The sequence below is a fragment of the Helianthus annuus genome, chromosome 3 (assembly GCF_002127325.2).
Source record: "Helianthus annuus cultivar XRQ/B chromosome 3, HanXRQr2.0-SUNRISE, whole genome shotgun sequence".
NCBI lineage: Eukaryota > Viridiplantae > Streptophyta > Magnoliopsida > Asterales > Asteraceae > Helianthus > Helianthus annuus.
Window position 1 is genome coordinate 158257831 of NC_035435.2, and position 6539 is coordinate 158264369.

Consider the following 6539-nt stretch of genomic DNA (forward strand, 5'->3'; position numbering starts at 1 on the left):
GACTTGTTTTATATAGGTTTAAGGTTCACACTCTGGATTTTAGGGTCAAAATAATATAGTTTGACCCGTATCGGCTAATTTATGTAAACTAGTTACATAAGCCGATCCGTGCGCGCAAAGGCGAAACGGGTAACCGTGAGAGTCCTACGTTTATTTCCTAAATCAATATGCCTTAAAGAGGTTGTGGTATCAGTAGGATACCTTCCGTGATGCCCGTAACGAGTTTAAGTTAATATTACGCCCCGTAGGGGTTTTTCGGTCATTTTAAAGACTGTTAAAGAGCTTTTCGAGTTTTACAGGAAATCTGAGTTTCCCGAACAGTTTATAAAGTTTTAAAATACTTTATTTATTATTTAAAATCAGTAGCAACTGGAATCGGGTCAAAAGACCTTGTAGAACTCATGTTTTGGCCGAAAAGGGCATATTCGGTATTTACCGAACCGTAGCCATAACCGCAGGTTATGGGCAAGGTAAAAAATATTAAAAATCTTTAAAATTCCAGAAATATTATTTTACAACAGTGGGTAAAAGTTTTGGTGACGAAATCTTGATTTAGATATGCATTATGCTAATTGCGCCGTTTATTACAAAAGTTTACTTTAGTTGCGCTTTTTAGCATAACTCTCATTCTAGACCTCAGATTGACGTGAAACTTTAAGGACGTGCTTATAATTTAGTAAGCAAGGTTATGGTCCATTCACGTGTCCGAAATACTCGTTTTATTTTTAAAAGGCCGTTACGGTCAACTTTTAGGCGATTAACGGAAATGCGTAAAAGACTCGGACAAATCATGAACCGGTCACAGAGGGTTAAACCATCATGTAACCTGGTCCTAAGAGAGTCCTAAGGCATATCTATACCTCACTAAAACGGGTCAGAACTAAAGTCAAAACAAAAGTCAAACTTTTGCGACATTCGGCTCCGAACCGGGTCAATATAGTAAATGGTCGATTCAAACGAGCGCAATCAAGTTTATATACTTAATATCATGTTTTATGAGTGTCTAAACAGGTTCCATAGCATACACATTACAGATTATGCACAATTCGCAAAAATAACTTCCTGTTGACTTTTTAAGCATTCGTTTGACTCGACATTTGAGCTAGTTAGAGTGGTGATCAGAGGGAACCCTTTTTGAGGTTTATTACCCACATAAATACCAACTCATAACTACTTTTGATTCGTCATAAGCCTGAGTCATTACGGATTTATTTTGAAGTCAAACCGTATTTACGACGGTTTGGTTTTTAGCTATTTACTAAGTATAAATCAAACTACAAAAGATGTAAACGACTTACAGAAGCTTAGGCTTGCTTAGAGAACACAGAAGAATGCTTGAGAGCTCTTAGAATGATCAGATGAGTGTGTTTGAGTTGTGATGAAGTTATGAACACAATGGGTCTATTTATAGTCAAAGACAAGGTCCAAGATCATCACACATCACTCTACAACTGATCATGGATGAATGGCATGTGTCCTAGAGGGTTATGGGTCGAGTAGGGGGCGCCCATGACCCTGAGAATCCCATCCTTGATTGTTTTGCCGTTTAAATCAGCCAACAGCCAACTTTCTGTCGCTGGGCATCGCTTACGGACCGTATGGCTTTGGCCTTGCGGTCCGTAAGCCATAGGCGGATCATCAGCAATCATTCCCCCTCCTTACGGTCCGTAAGGCATACCCTTTACGGTCCGTAAGGGGTTAAAAATAAATCTTTTTTAAATCTTTTAATAATGATTAGAAAATCTCGGTAATTAATTACCTGACCTTTCGGGTTTGAAGGGGTAACTTTGCGATATGGCCCTTGATTAATTACAGTTAAGGACCTCGCGTTATTTACCCGCATTGTTAAGCCCTCGGTTAAATTTATTTATTATCCGGAAGGCCTTAAATTATATTATTAACGCTTTTAACCCTTCTCCTACGAATTCGATCGTAACTTTCTCGTTTTATAACGGAACTTCGCGAAATTTATATATTGCATTCTAGTGAGTGTATTACACTGTTACAAAGCCTTGGGAACGTTAAAGGGTCACTCAGAGGTATAATTAAACATGTTGACACAGTTAACCCCTGTGGTTTGTAATCTCTCACTTTCTTCCGCGTTTAGCTTCCGTATGATCCATGATTTATTCGTTTGAAGGTACGAGCATTATTTAGGGTTACTATACAGTATATTTTCCCTTGTTTGACATTTATAACCCTCGAATTTACATACTTTCAAGGTTTGTCAAAATTAGTCCTAATATCAATGCCACGTGTAAACAAATGACACGTGTTAACACATCATTGGACACAAAAATTCGAGGTGTTACATCCTCACCCCCTTAAAATAAATCTCGACCCGAGATTTACTCAAATAAATAGGGGTACTTTTCTTTCATTGTAGCTTCGACTTCCCACGTATATTCGGGACCTCTACGAGCATCCCATTTGACTTTTACAATCGGTACGTGCTTTCTGCGAAGCTTTTTCACCTGTCGATCTTCAATCGACAACGGTTTCTCTACGAATTTTAAGCTCTCATCTATATGCACATCTGTGTGTGGGATCACCAATGATTCATCGGCGAAGCACTTCTTGAGATTGCAGATGTGGAACACATTGTGAATTCCATTGAGCTCTTCAGGCAAGTTCAGCTTATAGGCGACTGACCCGACACGTTCAATGACCTCAAAAGGTCCTATGTATCTCGGACTCAGTTTGCCTTTCTTGCCGAAACGCATCACCCCCTTCCAGGGTGATACTTTAAGCAACACTTTTTCACCCACTTCGAAGTGAAAATCCTTACGCTTTGGATCAGCGTAACTTTTCTGCCTATCTCTGGCAGCCTTGAGACGTTCCCGAATCTGGACAATCTTGTCCGTTGTCTGGAAAACTATCTCTGGTCCTAATAATTGGACCTCTCCTACTTCCGCCCAACAAACAGGCGATCTACATTTCCTACCGTATAATGCCTCGAAAGGTGCAGCCTTTATGCTGGTATGGTAGCTATTATTGTAGGAGAATTCGATTAGGGGTAGGTTCTTATCCCAGTTACCACCTAAATCGATAGCACACGCGCGTAGCATGTCCTCTAGTGTTTGAATGGTACGCTCACTCTGACCGTCCGTCTGTGGATGGTAAGCCGTACTGAAGTTCAAACGCGTGCCCAAAGATTGCTGGAAACTCTTCCAGAAGTGAGACGTGTATCTAGTATCCCTGTCGGAGATAATAGACACAGGTATGCCGTGTAAGGCTACAATCTTATCAACATAAAGTTGGGCTAGCATATCAGAGCTATACGTCTCCTTGATGGGTAGAAAATGAGCTGATTTAGTCAGCCTATCGACTATAACCCATATTGTATCGTTTCCTTTCCTGGTTTTGGGTAACTTGGTTATGAAGTCCATAGTTACACATTCCCACTTCCACTCGGGAAGTTCAGGCTGTTGTAGCAAGCCAGACGGCTTTTGGTGCTCGGCTTTGACTTGAGCACAAGTCAAGCACTTTGCTACATGGGCGGCCACAGACTTTTTCAAGCCTATCCACCAATAATTTGCCTTTAAATCTTGATACATCTTGTCAGCTCCAGGATGGACTGAATATTTGGAACTATGGGCTTCCTGGAGGATAACATCTCGTAGTCCTCCATAAATCGGAACCCATATTCGTCCGTTTAATCTAAGGATTCCATCCTTGCTAAGAGTCAACTGTTCTTCAGTTACTCCTAACTTTTCCTTAGGATAATTAGCTTCCAACACAGCCTCTTGTTGTGCAGCTAATATCCTCTCAATCAAATTGTTCTTGACTTCAATGCTCTTGGCATTGATTCGAATAGGTTTTACCCTTTCTTTCCTGCTCAAGGCATCAGCGACTACATTCGCCTTGCCGGGATGGTACCTGATCTCACAATCATAATCATTCAATGTTTCCATCCAACGGCGTTGTCTCATGTTCAACTCTTTCTGGTTGAACAGATGTTGAAGACTTTTGTGATTAGAATAAATCACAAATTTAATACCATAGAGGTAATGCCTCCACAATTTCAGTGCAAATACAACGGCACCCAACTCCAAATCATGGGTGGTGTAATTCTTTTCGTGCACCTTTAATTGTCGTGAAGCGTAGGCAATAACCTTGCCCTTCTGCATAAGCACACACCCCATGCCTGTGTGTGATGCATCGCAGTAAACTACAAATTCTTCTGTACCCTCAGGTAAGGTCAACACAGGTGCGTTGCTCAGCTTTTGCTTCAGAATTTCGAAGGACTCTTGCTGCCTTGGGCCCCAAATGAACTTTTCTTTCTTCTTGGTTAGGGAAGTCAAGGGCGCAACAATCCTTGAAAAATTCTCAATAAATCTCCTGTAGTATCCTGCTAACCCCAGGAAACTACGAATTTCGGTAGGCGTCTTTGGCTCTTGCCAGTTCATGACTGCCTCCACCTTAGCGGGATCCACCTGGATACCACGCTCACTTACAACGTGACCCAAAAATTGAACCTCTCGTAGCCAAAATTCGCATTTAGAGAATTTGGCGTAGAGTTTCTCACGCTGTAGCAATTCGAGAATACAACGGAGGTGTTTCTCGTGGTCAGCTTGGTTCTTGGAATATATGAGGATATCGTCGATGAAGACTATGACAAATTTGTCCAAGTACGGCTTGCAGACGCGATTCATGAGATCCATGAACGCAGCCGGTGCATTCGTGAGCCCAAAAGGCATCACTAGGAACTCATAATGACCGTAGCGAGTCCTAAATGCTGTCTTGTGCACATCTTCATCTCTGACCTTTAGCTGATGATAGCCCGACCTTAAGTCGATCTTCGAGAAGTAGCTCGCTCCTTGCAGCTGATCGAACAGATCGTCGATCCTTGGTAAAGGATATCTATTCTTGATGGTAACTTTGTTCAGCTCACGGTAATCGATGCACAACCGCATCGATCCGTCCTTCTTCTTTACAAAGAGGACAGGTGCTCCCCAGGGAGACGAACTAGGTCTGATAAAACCTTTTGCCAACAGTTCATCCAACTGGGTTCTTAGTTCCTTCATTTCCGTCGGAGCTAGCCTGTAAGGTGCTCCAGCTATAGGAGCTGCTCCTGGTACGATATCTATTCTGAATTCCACTTGTCTATCTGGTGGTAAACCAGGTAGTTCTTCGGGGAAGACCTCGGGATATTCAGAAATGACAGGAAGATCCTTTATCTTTGGCTTGGGTTCTTCAATTATCACCTGAGCCATGTAAATGACACAGCCTCTGTTCAAACATCTAGAAGCTTTGAGCATAGATACGTCCTTGGGTAATCCATACTGCGTGTCTCCTCGAATGGTAAGTGATTCACCACTCGGAGTCTTTAGCACAATATTCCTTCTGTTGCAAATGATTTGGGCCTGATTACGGGATAACCAGTCCATGCCTAGAACAATGTCGAAACCCGCTAGTTTGAAAGGAAGTAGAGATAGAGGAAAAGAATGGTTCTTAATGGACATTTCACATCCCTCTAGAACAGTGGAGACGGTTTCTATCGTGCCGTCTGCCAACTCTACCTCGTATTTTACGTCTAGGGTTTTGATAGGCATATTCAATAGTTCGCAAAATTTTTGGTCTACAAAGGACTTGTCAGCGCCAGAATCGAAAAGTACTCTTGCAAATATATTATTTACGAGAAAAGTACCTGTAAGAACATTGTCGTTCTGCACTGCCTCCTTTGCATCCATGCGGAAGACTCTCGCATTCGTCTTCTTGTTCTCCTCCGGTTTCCTGGCATTCTTAGGGCAGTTGCTCTTGATATGCCCCTTTTCATTGCAACCATAGCATGTTGCATCCTTGATTTTCTTACAATCCACTGTCTTATGGTCCTTGGACTTGCATAGTCCACAGGAGAAAGTCTTAGGCTGGGATTGTGAATTCGATCCAAACCTACATTTCCCAGAGTGGGGTTTCTTGCAGATTTTGCAATTGGGTCTTTCACCAGCTTGCCCATCTTTCTTCGTCTCCGACCCTCTTTTGCCATCACCGTTTCCACGGTGTTTCTTTCCTGACCTTCGTGAGGTATCATCCTCACGTTTCCTCTTCTCTGCCTCCTTGCTCCTTAGGGTCCTCAGACGGACCGCATCTAAAGTGAGAGACAAAGAGAGGTCAGTCACTGACCTGAAGGTCGTTGGCCGAGAGGCCTTCACGCTAGCCTTTATTGCAGGCTCTAAGCCCCCAATGAAACGGGCGATTCGTCTGGACTCTGGTGTCACAAGGTACGGGACCAGGCGAGACATCGTATTGAAGCTCGTCAAATAGGCCTGGCAGTCTAGGTTTGTCATTACCAGTGACACAAAGTCAGACTCGATCTTCTCTACCTCATGCTGAGGACAGTAGTTTTCCTTAATGAGAGCAATAAATTCCTCCCATGTCATCTTGTATAGAGCAGACTTACCGGATGCCTGTACCAATGCTCTCCACCACGCTAGGGCCTCGCCCTTAAATGATTGTGACACAAACTTCACCACATCCTTCTCCGCACACCCACTTATGTCCACAATAGTGTCCATCTCATCCAGCCAGGTGATACA